This window comes from Mercenaria mercenaria, chromosome 12, assembly GCF_021730395.1.
Source record: "Mercenaria mercenaria strain notata chromosome 12, MADL_Memer_1, whole genome shotgun sequence".
Classification (NCBI taxonomy): Eukaryota; Metazoa; Mollusca; class Bivalvia; order Venerida; family Veneridae; genus Mercenaria; species Mercenaria mercenaria.
This window is the reverse complement of record NC_069372.1, coordinates 50608353-50624107: the sequence shown is the minus strand read 5'-3', so window position 1 is coordinate 50624107 and position 15755 is coordinate 50608353. Positions and strand designations below refer to the sequence as shown.

The 15755-nt window shown below is 36.3% G+C and overlaps 1 long non-coding RNA gene across 1 annotated transcript; it reads left to right on the top strand.

Annotated features, from left to right (window-relative positions):
- The first annotated feature begins 8363 nt into the window (after positions 1-8363).
- Positions 8364-10366, top strand: LOC123550027 (uncharacterized). Its single transcript, XR_008366488.1, has 3 exons — positions 8364-8480; positions 9353-9491; positions 10304-10366. It is a non-coding gene; the product is annotated as an uncharacterized LOC123550027 (long non-coding RNA).
- The last annotated feature ends 5389 nt before the right edge of the window (positions 10367-15755 follow it).

Sequence of the window (15755 nt, the reverse complement as noted above, 5' to 3'; positions counted from 1 at the left end):
ATCAAGACGGACGTTGCATCCACTACACCACAATGTAAAGCTATTTATAGACTGCGAAATACAGATATAACATGATTAAGGGCGGCTTGCAAGAATGATAAAAAAAGTCGATGGATCATATAGCTTTAAATGCTACTTTAAGAGAACGGTATAAGACTTATAAAATTCAAGAATATTTTATGCAATACAATAACTTGTGTACAGGCTTGATGATACATCGAACTTTTCAAACTTGATTAATGGACGCATCGACAGATCAAACAGGTTTAAATGTCCGGTTGTACACGTAGCCACGATACGCTGTGTCGTGCTTATCCGTGGTTTAGCGGAAGATCCCGAGCAAAAAGCGCCCTCTGGTGCTAGAACGTGACATGCTACATGCTATGTTGTATTCGGCTTAGAGACATGTGAAGTGCAAACTTAGGGGTATATAGTGGTCAACCGTTCAATTGTTCGAATGAGCATCTTTTCACGAGAAATGTGTATAACAGAAACGAGAAGCAATAACACAACTTATAAATGTCTAATTTTAGATAGAAAAAATCGCAATACGTTAGCGCATCCGCCAAAGTTAAACTGTTTCATTCATACATTGCAGAAACCAGTTTATTTCTTATCGTCTGCGAATATACAACACAAATGCATGCATAATGCACGATGTAAGTTTACCACCTGCCAATGCATCGAATGTTGCATGTCACATTGCAGTATGTCCAAAAACAAGATAAATACAGTCGGCGAACGGTAATAAAAATGGCGCGAAAATGCCAGGCAAGTCAAAGAAAGATAATTTCGGTTGATCAGTTATTACAGTAAATTAGATTGGCATTCTTATGATACTTGTCAAATATAAATTAACATTTAAAATTGAATGGCGAAATAGCTCAGGTGGCTAAGCTGTTGGTTTTCAGATGCAGTGCTAAAATAGCACGAGTTCGAAACTCGCAAGAGGTTTATTTTCCAAGGAAATGTTTTATGTAGCCCAGCTTTATTTGTTTTATTTCAGTTTGATTCTCAGTTTGTCTTCTCTTTTTTATTTTTCTTACTACGTGTGTAAGTTTTATTTCTATTTTCTTTTTCTTTACCTTTTCGAACTGCAACCTGTCGTTTCATGTTAGCCCAGATCAACTAAATAGCGTTTAGATCTGGTGATTCGGCGGTAACCGAATACAGTCATGTCCATGAATTTTAATTTTATCTAATTTTAATTTTAAGGATGTTCACGAAAAACCCGTGCATGCTGTGTTACCATTTTATTTTCAAAGCCAGTGGTAAAACCGGTATTGTATCTATGCTGAAAAAAGTAAAATAAAGAAGTTCATTTCAACCCAGTATCGAACTTCGGACCTCGGGTGTCATACCTAGCGGCCTAACGCGTTGCCCTAATACAGTACTTTGTACATCAAGCCTCAGTTTTCAGATACTAATCCATATCGTCTATGCGTGATTTATAAGTACCGCACAGTATTATGGCGTTTTTATTTTTAGCAACATGTAAATAAACAATCAGTACTTAGCAATATCTTTTAAAAGGAAATATATTAAATGTAAGATCAATAGTCGGCTTAATGGCGCAGTAGGTTGAGTGGATATACTTGTAATCTCTTTAGAGTGATAGTTTTGATGGTTCGAACCTTAACTGCATCCGTCATTCTTTTTTATTTTACATTTAATTTATATACTTTGTGTAAGTTTATTTTTCTCTGATTTCTAATTTATTCATGAATGCCTAAAATATCAGATCATATTAAAGATGAAGCATATTTAAACATAATTACGTATTAACAATGACATATACATGTTAGTGAACAAAGTTAGTACTAGATTAACAAACTTTTGTTGTTTTCGTTGAATCCTATTGAAAAAAAAAAAAAAGAAATTAAATACAGTTTTCAAAATACTTTTTTACGGGTTCGGGAATCGAACTCCCGACGAAAAACTATAAAACGGATACATATACCGCTCGGCCAACGAGGAATTACTAATTGTAGCGTAACTTGAATTTATTCGATTGCTTTGTTTGTTTACATTTTAAAGCGCCTTATTACTGTGCGATATAGTAGTCGCAACTTTACCGCGATGGTTGACCTTAGGCTGATTATTCATATTGGTTATTTCATATTAGAAATCAAGGGTGCTTAGGGTAGCTGTGTATATTTATATGGAATTAGTTTGTATACAGTGCAGTATCAAAGTATATATACTTTCATTTGAGCAGTTAAAACTTTCCAATACACTAATTTATATTTATACAAATTTATATTTCCTTTTTCTCGTGCAGCTCGTGTTTTACGTACACTCCTTTTCAATAATAGGTTGTGCCTCATTATGTATTATAATGCAAAGGTCAACCATCGGGGTCAAGTTGCGTCCACTTTATACCTACACCTAAACTGGTAAATAATACGGTCGACTACATTTGTTTACAAATATCAAATTATCGTTCGATTACTGTATTTGCAGACCTATGCAGAAGGTCACATGTAAATTTACTAATAAACTACTGATGCAGAGATATGGGCATATAAGAATGCAAAATACATTTTCAAATGTCAAAATGTCGATGCCACTGTGTAAAATAATGTCTTACATGAGTACGAAAGCAACATGCAATTTTTGATTTAATGCTGTTCCATAAACGTGCACTTGACATTGGAACTATTAACAATATTACATTAAACAATCATATCTACACACTGGCCATAGCTTTATCAGATCAAGTGGTTCCAACGTTGTTTGAGCGGTGAATTTTACGCCGATCAGATGGAGAATTATGGCCGATACTACAAATTTCCGGTATTGTAAGTATGATTTAAAGGAATTTCTACCCGTTAAATAACGAATCAAATGAAAACGATGGGTGCACCTGGAGCGCAAATGTGTCTATGTTTTAGCACATGTGTCCATTTAACTGAGATTTGTGCCGTTTATTCAAACACTTCTGTACAGTCCGGCGGGGGAAGGAGATTTTGATAGTTTTTGACAATATCGCATAAAATATAGTGTTAATCGGGAATAAGTAACTGTTAAAACACTTTTTATGTTACGGACTACCTCTTTAAACAAAGCATATGTATTTTCATAGAATTATTCAGGGTTATTTCTGAAAAATCGGCCGAAAACCTAATGCAACGCCGTTTCGAGTGGGCCGCTATGCAACGCAATCAAGTGGATACCGTTCTGTGTCTTACTTGCGAAGTCTTATCCGTTTTAAAAACAGTCATTAAAGCCTAACAATGAATAAATTTAGTGAGCTTTATAGCATTATAATGATCTCGCCATTTCTAATATATTGTACATCGAACAATATCATTAAGTAAATAATAGTAACAGTTGGTAAAAACAAGAACCAGTTCACGGATATCTACCTCCTCCACGAATGGTACTGAACAGCATACCAAAATCGGGTTGACTCTTTAAATCAGTACAGTTACAGTTGGTTACTTTTTAGTCCCTTAAAACCAATACATTGCGATTTCATTACTAATTTGTTGTGCAATTAAGCTGTTCATACAAAATAAATAAAATTTGGTCCATGATAAAAGTATTGATCAGTTGTTTGTACATATTTTCATTCACATTCCTGTGGTAGCGTTCATTTATTTTCAGAGAAATAAATCACAAAGAACGTTAAAATTGGCCAGGGAAAAGACAAGATTTTATTTATCCTCCATAAAACAGAAACAACGTAATAAACCTCTATGGTCCCGTTCAAAAATGAAAATACAAATGAAATACAGACACCAATGAAAGAAAATAAACGGACCAGCAATACTAATAGAGATGTGCCACAGCTTTTGCCAACGCGTACTTATTCGATTTGATAAGAGTTAGAAATATTGTAAAATAATGTATCTTTTGCTTCAGAAAGTTGTCTCAGGACAACCTTGTCGCTTGCAATGTCTAAAAAATCTGTTTCTTCCTCTGTTAATTCTTCAAACATTTCATCACATAAAACTCTTTCTTTTAATACCTTATTGTGAACAGCTTTTTTTCTTGATATTTTGGTGCTTGAAGTTGGAGTTAGCAGTCTTTTCGGGTTTTTTTTTTTATTCACTTTGAGGACATGCAGAAAACGCTCTTAATCGTTTGCTTGATGACACGTCTCTATTAGTATTGCTGGTCCGTTTATTTTCTTTCATTGGTGTCTGTATTTTTATTTGTATTTTCATTTTTGAACGGGACCATAGAGGTTCATCACGTCGTTTCTGTTTTATGGAGGACAAATAAAATCTTGTCTTTTCCCTGGCCAATTTTAACATTCTCTGTGATTTATCTCTCTGAAAATAAATTATCGCTACACCGACAATATGAATGAAAATATATACAAACAACTGATCAATACTTTTATCATGGACCAAATTTTATTTATTTTGTATGAACAGCTTAAATGCACAACAAATCAGTAATGAAATCGCAATGTACTGGTTTTAAGGGACTAAAAAGTAACCAACTGTAATTATACTGATTTAAAGAGTCAACCCGCTTTTGGTATGCAGTTCAGTACCATTCGTGGAGGAGAAAAATATCTGTGAAATGGTTCTTGTTTTTACGAACTATTACTATTATTTACTTAATGATATTGTTCGATGTTCATCATTGCTTTATATTTTGTGTTGATGTTTTTTGACAATGTCCACAAAAATATGTTAAATGTTAAGCTAACATGAAATGTATAAGTACAGTATACTAGAAATGGCGGGATCATTATAATGCTATAAAACTCTCTAAATTTATTCATTGTTAGGCTTTAATGACTGTTTTTAAGACGGATAAGACTTCGCAAGTAAGACACAGAACGGTATCCACTTGATTGTGTTGCATAGCGACCCACTCGAAACGGCGTTGCATTAGGTTTTCGGCCGATTTTTCAGAAATAACCCTGAATAATTCTATGAAAATACACATGCTTTGTTTAAAGAGATAGTCCTTTACACAAAAAGTGTTTTAACAGTTACTTATTCCCGATTAACACTATATTTGAAGCGATATTGTCAAAAACTGTCAAAAATCTCCTTCCCCCGCCGGACTGTACAGAAGTGTTTGAATAAACTGCACAAATCTCAGCTAAATGGACACATGTGCTAAAACATAGACACATTTGCGCTCCAGGTGCACCCATCGTTTTCATTTGATTCGTTATTTAACGGGTAGAAATTCCTTTAAATCATACTTACAATACCGGAAATTTATAGTATCAACCATATTTCTCCATCTGATCGGCGTAAAATTCACCGCTCAAACAACGTTGGAACCACTTGATCTGATAAAGCTATGGCCAGTGTGATCTAGTGGTTGTGATAAGGTAAAACGTTTAGAACTACAAGCTGGCACAATTTGTGTCGGACATTAGGTTTACAAGATGACTGAACAGGTTGCAAAAAGTCAGGTTACATATATTATGCTACACTGCTATATTCATTGGACTTTATGAGGTGGAAAATTTGACATGAGAGATACTGTCAGATTCGATATGAATAAATTAATACCAACGCTCAACGGATCAAACAAACTACCTGGAATTTCTTACCTGATTCTGTCAAACTGTTCTATAGGCCTATATAAGTCCATTTCCGGTTAAAACTTTTGTCAAGTCCTTAAAGAACTTTCAAATATCTGTGTTAGCATAGAAGCAACACATTCTTGTAAAACTTTTGGAAGGTTGAGATTGTTTTCCCTATTTTTTGTTTGTTTCACAGGTCAAAGTGTTTCAACGAAAATATACAAATTATGAGCTGTAAAAGTATCTTCGTAATTTTGAAAAAAAAATCCTACTACCACACCACATCAAGATATTTATTACATGACTCTTCATATAAATCACCGGTCTATAGTTTGTAATATTGACCTATCAATAGCTCTACACAGGTGTGCTGTGTTAATGTCAAAATTTGAAGACATGAAACCTGCGAAAATGTATTTATGACGTCATGTAATAAAATACAAAGTGAGTGGCTTGTCGATAAATTGTCAATCACACTATAAAACACTGACATGAAATTAGTGTATCAAGCAGTGAACCTTAATTTTGGGGAAGGGGATCAAAGCTCCTCACGTGCTGTAGTACAGGAGACAGATACAAAAAATATAACCCCGTTTGGACTACAGAGGCGTCCTATGGACAAGAAAACAGAAAGAAACTTGAAAATCTCAATATTACTGGTAGTTTTTTATTATATGTGTGTGATGAGAATCGTAGCAAGGTTTTTTGCGTCAGGCGTAAAAGGAAAGAGTCACACGTATATCTTAAGGCGCATGCATGCTTTAAAAAGCCGTACCTACGTTATTCAATGCGTTATGTATGCTACGAAAAGTCGCAAGTACGCTTTTAAACTTCTTAAAGTCTTTCGTAAACCGAGCGTGCACATATTTTTTTTTCACATATTTTTTTTTCACAGACATGAGTCTGAAAAGGTTACGTCCCATGTTTACTAAATGCATATAAATCAACAACGTTGAAGAAGTGGCGGAAGATGATGTAAGCGCATGAGTGCCGATGCGCTCCAAGAAAAAATCATTTTCTTTAATTTTCGAAACCTCAGCTACGGCCTGTCGGATTTGGGCCATGAGGTGTCATCCCGGAGTTGAAAATCTTGTTTGAAAAGAAATCAACTTGGTAAATGAGGAAGGTATAAATTGTAACACAGCACAGCGGTGCGGTGCAACGACCCGGTAAGCCTGATGAACTCGTACAAAACATGTTTGACACAGTCTTACACAATTCACTCATCCTTTATAAATCAATCAACACGTTTTTCCCGAGGCAATGCCTATGTTCAGTTCACATAGCACGTGATTTTTATGACTACATATTGTTATTGTTGGCGCGAGCGCGGATATATTTAAAGTGACACGTCTAAAAAGGTATGTACAGTATTTCTTCCTCTATTTTTTTCTCTATTTTCTTTCTGTTTCTGTCGTTCTTCTTTTTCTCTTTTCTTCCGATACATATATTACTTATTCATTTTGTGTTTACCACATGTTTTTCCTGTGATAAAAATCGTGCAAATTCGACTGTAGTGTAAACAATGGAAACTATTTATAGAGAAATAGCTTATGCAATTGCTTTCTCAGTTCTGCGGATTGATAAAAAAGAATAATACATCAGAATTTTCATAGTTTTAATTGATCAGGCTGGCAACATTGCCCGAACGGGCTTTCGACATAAAAACTAATATTTCTTGAAAAATAATGAAGATATTTCTTTCAAACTTGGTCCACTTATTAAGCATAACATATGATGCATATTAAGATAGAAATAACTTTGTTGCCTTCCGTTTTGTTAGAATTACTTCCCTTTTTCAGATTTTTATGATGCATAATTTTTGAAGTCCTAAAAAAAATATGTTTTAATGCAATGTTTAAAGCAGAAAAGGGCTCAATGGCTTTCTGTTGCTCCAAACTTGTGCGCCAATACCTTTATTCTATATATTTAGGGTTAATACTTTGTTTATAGTGCTGATGTTTGAACAATTTTTTTACAACTAACATTTTTCTGTAATGTTGTAAGTGAAAGCACAGTAAAATGTACACATTCGTGTACTAGCGCAATAATTTAGAGCATTAGAAATCCATTGAACCCATTTTTGTTTTAAACTTAACATTAGAACATATTTTTTTGGACTTCAAAATTTATGTGTCATAAAAATCTGAAAAGGGGAAATAATTCTACCAAAACTGAAGGCAACCAAGTTATTTTTATTTTAATTTGTATCATATGTAATGCTTTATAAATAGACCAAGTTTGAAAGAAATATCTTCATTATTTTTCAAGAAATATAAGTTTTTATGTCGAAAGCCCGATCGGGCAATGTTACCAGCCTGTTGATTAACTCGGAGTGAAAAGCATCGGGAGAGAAACCATGATTATGCTCAAACTGACGTAGATATGATGGAATTTCCGCGTGTACATGTTCCTATTTTCTGAAATGAACTATAACTATGGAAATAGCCAAATTATGTTTTGTGCAAATGTATTTTTAATGGGAACATTGTTGATCGCGCAAACAACCTCGCACCCATGAAAAAAGTGTTTTTGGGGGCGCATAGTATAGCTTCCTGCCCCCAGGCCCAACCCCTGTCTATCATCAAAATGTATTGTACAAAATTCGAAGAAAATGTTTATTTGAAACTTCCTTATTACTTACTGAATGAAACTTTTACAGCGTCTTTTGACAAATATCAAAAATATTTTGGTCAAATTTCGAGGGTTTTTTTATCCTAGAAGTGAAAACAGTCAGTCTAGAATCTTTTTTTGTAAGTTTGGTCGTGAGTTTTTCTACCAATTGCCAAGCCTTTTGTATAAGTGTTGTTCCAATGAAAACAATAACTTTGATAGTTTTAATTGCAACTGAGACATTTATGTTTAACAAGGTCTTATTTCTTTTTTAGGTTGTGTCTTTGTGGCAGAGATAAAGTGGTGTATATAAGATCATAGATGGGTCCACGTGGTTTCAGATTTCTACTGTAGGGTAAAAAAGGTGCGTATGTTGTCTTACTTTCTGTGTTTGAAATTTCTAAAGGCAACACTACGATAAATATTTGTTTCTGTTTTTACACACCCCTTTCTGTATTTCGTATCCTTATGCTGCGTTTACACTTAGCCACGATGTCCACGATGCCCACGATTTAAAGAAAAGCTCGGAGCTTCACGATTTATTGCACGATTTTTTTATTTCTACGCTTTGTTACTACCTGCAGCGTTTTATTACGAAACCATCACGATTCTGATTGAGATCTACCACGATTTTTTTTATTTCTACGCTTTGTTACTACCTGCAGCGTTTTATTACGAAACCATACCGATTCTGATTGAGATCTGCCACGATTTTTTTATTTCTACGCTTTGTTACTACCTGCAGCATTTTATTACGAAACCATCACGATTCTGGTTGAGATCTACCACGATTTTGTTTTATTTCTACGCTTTGTTACTACCTGCAGCGTTTTATTACGAAACCATCACGATTCTGATTGAGATCTGCCACGATATTTTTATTTGTACGCTTTGTTACTACCTGCAGCGTTTTATTACGAAACCATCACGATTCTGATTGAGATCTGCCACGATTTTTATTTTATTTCTACGCTTTGTTACTACCTGCAGCGTTTTATTAAGAAACCAACACGATTCTGATTGAGATCTGCCACGATTTCATCACGTTTTCTCAAGTTCTCTTACGATTACCACAATATGGTATCACGCTTTGTCACGTTCTGTTTAGATCCCTCACGTTATCAAGTTTTGTTAAGCTCTCCTACGATTTATGGCCACTATTTGACCAAGATTGACACGTTTGAGCACGATTGAAGTATTAATAGGAGTTATGGATCATCCTCACATTCTTTTCAGAGATTCCAAAGAGGAACGAGATATGCATCAAAGAGATGAGCAAGATGCTTAATTTGCAATTTTCATCATGGTATGCCTATAATAGTTACGCGTCGGCAGCAGCAACAAGGGACGGAAGTGTAAACGTAGCATTAGTAAGGTAAACGAAAATCTAGATAATGATATAAAATGAATGACTGACGTTCAACTAAATTAATATTTGACCAATATTTGATTTTTAGCTAATCTGATATTTGGGGGAAAAAATGATGAGTTATTACTTGATCGGCGTCGGCAATATCAGATTTCTTTGTTAAGTTTTATGTTTAGGTCAACTTTTCTCCTAAACCACCAAAGCTATTGCTTTGAAATTTGTAACAGTTGTTCACCATCATAAGCTGACCCTGTTCATTAATAAACATAACTCTGCCCTGCTTTTTGCAAGAATTATGACCCTTTTGGACTTAGAAAATCATGGGTAGGACAATTTTTCTATTATACAAAAAAAAATCAACAAAAAAGTTGGTTGTCGAGGCGTTGCCATGGAAGTAAATACTTTAGAATAGTTTTAAAGCCCTGCTCCCGTCCTACCTTTTAACCTTGAATTGTCACTATATAAAATTCTATATGAAATACCTGTGGTTATGCGTGCTAAACTGTGGCACGTGGCGGTTAACTGTTTCCTATTGTAATCATGGGTTGCATACACACAAAGGAATTTGAATAGCAGCGTAGCAGGGCTTTAAATACAAAATGAGATCAGCCGGCGCGCTTAGCTCGATAGGGAGAGCGTAGGTTTACGGATCGCCGGATCGTAACGGGGGCGTATGTTCTCCGTGACGATTTCAAATTTTGTTGAAAGACATTGTGTCTAAAATCATTCGTCCTCCACAACTGATTCATGTAGGCAAGTTGGCAAGAAGAGAGATTTAAGTAGAGCAACATTATGTTTTCTGTTTTCTTGCTATGTAGGTTGTGTTCAAGTGACAAAAAAGTTCAAGATCAAAGAAACAGATCACGGGTGGATGTGTTTTTCAAATTATGGAATATTAAATGTATGTTATTTTACACTTTTTATCTGGATTTTTAAGGCAAAACTGATTTATTTTATATTTGCTTCAGTTTCTTACACATGTCTTTCTGTATTTTATACAATCAACAGTGTTAACTATAGAAACGTACATCTACATTCTGATATAGGTGCTATAAATGAATGACTGATTCTGTAATATTGTTTATGGATTGCTTTCATTGATTTTGTCTTTTCGTCCGTCCGGAGCCATATCTAGGAAATAGTTGGGAATATTTATATAAAACTCCGTATACATGTTCACCCCATTTGCCTTGGTCACACCCCTCCCCGTCCCAACACCCCTTCTCCCTACACACTCCTAAAACATTTTAGCTCCACACTTCTAGGAGAATAGGGGGGCTATACTACTCACCCCGGAGTCGGCGTCGGCGTGACCCTTTTTGGTTAGTCTTTCGGCAACCTTTGTTTTTCTGTCATATCTTTGTTACTATTGTTGCTTATATCTTACTGTAACTTCACATAAACATTGTCCAGTATACAAAAAATGTATGAGTAGGGGCTGAGCCCATTATATCCAAGGTCAAGGTCACCAAGGTCTTATACTGAGGTTATTTTTAAGGTTAAAGATTTTTGGCAACCTTTGTTTCTCTGTCATAACTTTGTTACTTTTGCTTATATCTTACTGTAAGTTCTCATAAACATTATCCGGCATACGAACATAGTATATGCTGGGGCTGGGTCCATTATACCCAAGGTCAAGGTCACAAAGAAGTTATACTTGGAATTATTTTCATGTTATTTTTTTTTCAAAAGCTTTAATAGACAAATCTTTGTTACACTAAAAGATAATGACTTGAAATTAAAAATATTTGTTTATGATCATCATCTGTATGTGTGGTTACATACCCCATAACACTGATTGTATTTTTGATAGAATTATGTCCCATTTGTACATATATTTTTTTTTTTTAATTTTTGATTTCTTGATGTAACTTAAATGAAATATAAGATAAAACTCAAATGTATCTATATCACCATCATCTGCATGTGATAAAAATCCCCATAACTTTGATTTGTATTTTTAACCAAATTATGCCCCTTTTATACTTAAATTCTTTTAACAAACTTCGATTTCTGGACATATCTTTGGTACTACATAAGATAATGACTTGAAACTCAAAATATATCTTTATCATCATCATCTGCATATGTTGTAACAATCCTAATGACTCTAATTTGTGTATTTGATGGGATTATGCCCCTTGGTGTATCTTCCTTTTATAGAAGAGATCTCTTATTCAGACAAATATTCATTTTACTGTCAAATCCCCATATGGTGGAGCGCGCTGTCTTACGGACAGCTCTTGTTATTTCATGCCTTACTTTAGATTTTTTTTTCAAACCTTCCATGAATATTTATCAACATGCAAGTTGTACCACTCCCCCACCTCGCATTTCAATTAACTGCATTTAATTCTAAAAGCTAAGCTTATTACAGTAACATCCCATTTAAAATAAATTCTTTAGTTAGGATCAAAGTATCATACATTTATTATGTAAATTGATTTTGACTAATGAAATTATTATTAACATCCTGAATTTCTTGCCCGATATATTTTTTGCCATTCCTCACCACAAACCCTTTCGGCGGGGAATATCAATTCATTGCATTTGCTTGTTTTTCTTGCATTTTAAGTTGTGTTTTAGTGGCAAAGACCAAGCACAACATACAGATCATGGACAAAGGTGTTGTTAAATCTGGAGCACAAACGGTAAGCATATTTTCCTATTTTCTTTGTCTAGAATTTCTGAAAACAACACTAGAATTATGTCTCCCCCAGGGGGACATATTGTTTTTGCCCTGTCCGTCCGTCCGTCCGGCCGTCCTTCCGCCCGTCCGTCCGTCCGTACGTCACACTTCATTTCCGAGCAATAACTGGAGAACCATTCTACCTAGAACCTTCAAACTTCATAGGGTTGTAGGGCTGCTGGAGTAGACGACCCCTATTGTTTTTGGGGTCACTCCGTCAAAGGTCAAGGTCACAGGGGCCTGAACAGTGAAAACCATTTCCGATCAATAACTAGAGAATCACTTGATCCAGAATGTTGAAACTTCATACGATGATTGGTCATGAAGAGTAGATGACTCCTATTGATTTTGGGGTCACTCCGTCAAAGGTCAAGGTCACAGGGGCCTGAACATTGAAAACCATTTCCGATCAATAACTAGAGAACCACTTGACCCAGAATGTTGAAACTTCATAGGATGATTGATCATAAAGAGTAGATGATCCCTATTGATTTTGGGGTCACTCAATCAAAGGTCAAGGTCACAGGGGCCTGAACATGGAAAACCATTTCCAATCAATAACTAGAGAACCACTTGACCCATATTGTTGAAACTTCATAGGATGATTGTACATGCAAAGTAGATGACCCCTATTGATTTTGAGGTCACTCCATTAAAGGTCAAGGTCACAGGGGCCTGAACATTGAAAACCATTTCCAATCAATAACTAGAGAACCACTTGACCCATATTGTTGAAACTTCATAGGATGATTGTACATGCAAAGTAGATGACCCCTATCGATTTTGGGGTCACTCCATTAAAGGTCAAGGTCACAGGGGCCTGAACATTGAAAACCATTTCCGGTCAGTAACTTGAGAACCACTTAACCCAGAATGATGAAACTTCATAGGATGATTGGTCATGCAGGGTAGATGACCCCTAACGATTTTAGGGTCACTCTGTTAAAGGTCAAGGCCACAGGGGCCTGAACATGGAAAACCATTTCCAACCAATAACTTGAGAACCTCTCGACCCAGAATGTTGAAACTTCATAGGATGATTGTTCATGCAGAGTAAATGACCCTTATTGTTTTTGGGGTCACTCTGTTAAAGGTCAAGGTCACAGGGGCCTGAACATTGATAACCAGTTCCGATCAATAACTTGAGAACCACTTGACCCAGAATGTTGAAACTTCATAGGATGATTGAACATGCAGAGTAGATGACCCCTATTGTTTTTGGGGTCACTCTGTTAAAGGTCAAGGTCACAGTGGCCTGTTCATGTAAAATCATTTTTTGGAAATAACTTGAGAACCACTTGTCCTACAATGTTGAAACTTAATAGGATGATTGGACATGCAGAGTAGATGACCCCTATTTATTTTGAGGTCTCTTGATCAAAGGTCAAGGTCACAGGAGCCTGAACAGTGACTTGAGAACCACTAGGCCAAGAGTGTCGAAATTTAGCGGGATGACTGGAAATACCAAGTAGATGATCCCTATTGCAGCCAGCCATCAGTGTCTCTTTGACTTTCGCTCCTGACCCCTATTGACTTCTTGCCTATAGGACTTTGCATTGGGGGAGACATGCGCTTTTTGACAGAAGCATTTTCTAGTTAGTATTTGTTTCTGTTTTTAAGCATGCCTTTTTGTGCCGCCATGCGTGGTGGGCGCATATAGATTTGGTCTTGCCCGTCCGAGCGTCCGTCCGTCCGTCAGTCCGAAGTTCGTGACGCGCATAGTTAAAAAAGTATTTGATATAAATTAATGAAACATTGCATGAGTCTTTATCATGATATGAACTTGCGCACCTTCTGTTTTTATGATCCCAGCTCTACTGATGCAGGGGGATATAGTGATTGTCCTGTTTGTCCGTCCGTTCGTTAGCCTTTCGTTCGTCCGTCCGTCCGCCCGTCGAGGTTAAACCAGATGGGCCCTTTTAAATCTAGCATCAATCCCCTTACTGAATGATTGATCTAATACGATGAAACTGTGACCATTCCTCTCTTCAGACATCACCTACCTGAGTTTGCCTTTGACCTTGAACTTGATCTGTTTTGACTTATTTTACTTTGTACCGAAAAGGATCCCATCGGACGTTTTTTTGAGCGAGTTTCTTTTTCGTCGGCCCGCCCCCTGTTTTTGATTTAGGGCCCTAAAAAAAGTCAAAAATGCCATTTTCCCCTTGTGACACCCCCACCTAAAAAAGTATTTGTATCATTCGGAACCTTGCATGAGTCATAATCTGATTTGAACTTGGCCCCTTTTTTTTAATACCGCCACAAGTGGTGGAGGTTATAGGAATGGTCTCGCCGTCCGTCTTCCCCCCTTCCCGTCCGCCCTTCCCCCTGCGGTAACACTTTGTGTCCGCTCAATTTTTCCCCTAAGGTTTTAAAAAAAAACTTGCGTCAATGACACTCTCAAGCGATGTGCAAAACCCCATGAGCCAGCCTTGTTGGCTCAATGTCAAGGCTCAATAAGGTCAAAGGTTTCAGCCTTCCACTTTGTTCCGCTTTATATTCCTTAAACCCATTGAAAAAATTTTATAAACTTGGGTGAAAGACCACCTCATAAGAGAATGAAAAACCCCCAGAGTCAGCCACCCGGCTCTAGGTAAAGGGTCCACTTGGGGTGAAACTTTTTGAGCCTTCTATTTTGTATTGCTCTTTTCTCCTAAACCCCTTGAAAGATTTTCATAAAAACCTGGGTCAATGTTCTTCATAAAAGAAATGTGCAGCCTTAGGGTCAGCATCCCCGTACAAGTCAGGTCAATCGGGAAGTAAAAGGTTTTGAGTTTTCCATTTTGTGTCTGCCTGTATTTCCAAACCTTTGAAAGGATTCATATAAACTAGGGTCGAATGATCCCTCTTAAACCTGTGCAGAACTTATGAGGCAGCCATATCGGCAAGGTCAAGGTCACAACTTGGGTGAAGGTTTAAACCCTTCCTTTTGTGTCCACTCTGTATCTCCAACCCCCTTAAAGGTTTTCATCAAACTTTGGTCAAATGATCACCCATAAAAAATTGAGTCGCAGTCGTCAGGTAAGGTCACAACAAATGTAAAAGGGTTGGGCTGGATTTTAAAACCCTTAAAGGTTTTTCATGAAACTTGGGTCAAATGTCATCATCCAGGTTGGGGAAATTCATGATCATCGTGTCGTTCCGGCCAGGTAACAGCAAAAGGGTTTAAAGGTTTATTTTCACTATCTGTAGCATGGCGGGGGATTTAGCTGTCTTTCAGACCCCTTGTTTATTTTGGTCTGCCCCAATTTTTAGAGTTTTGGCCCCTGAAATAGGAAAAAAAGCCCCTTTTACCCTGGACGTGCCTAGCTCAAAAGTATTTATTAAATTGTCAAATTTATTGAGACTTTTTCTGATTGAACTTGTGCACATTTTTTTTTGTCTAGTCCCCCCCTAGTTTTTTTGAGTTTGGCACTTTAAAAAAGTCAAAAAAAAGTACTTTTCACCCTTTTGACGTCCCCGTCAAAAAGTATTTTTATGAAATTTATTAAAACCCTTTTTTGTCTTTGCCTGATATGAAATACGCACCTTCTTATTTTGTTGTGTTTGTAGTTATATAATATTTCAGTGGTCAGACCCAG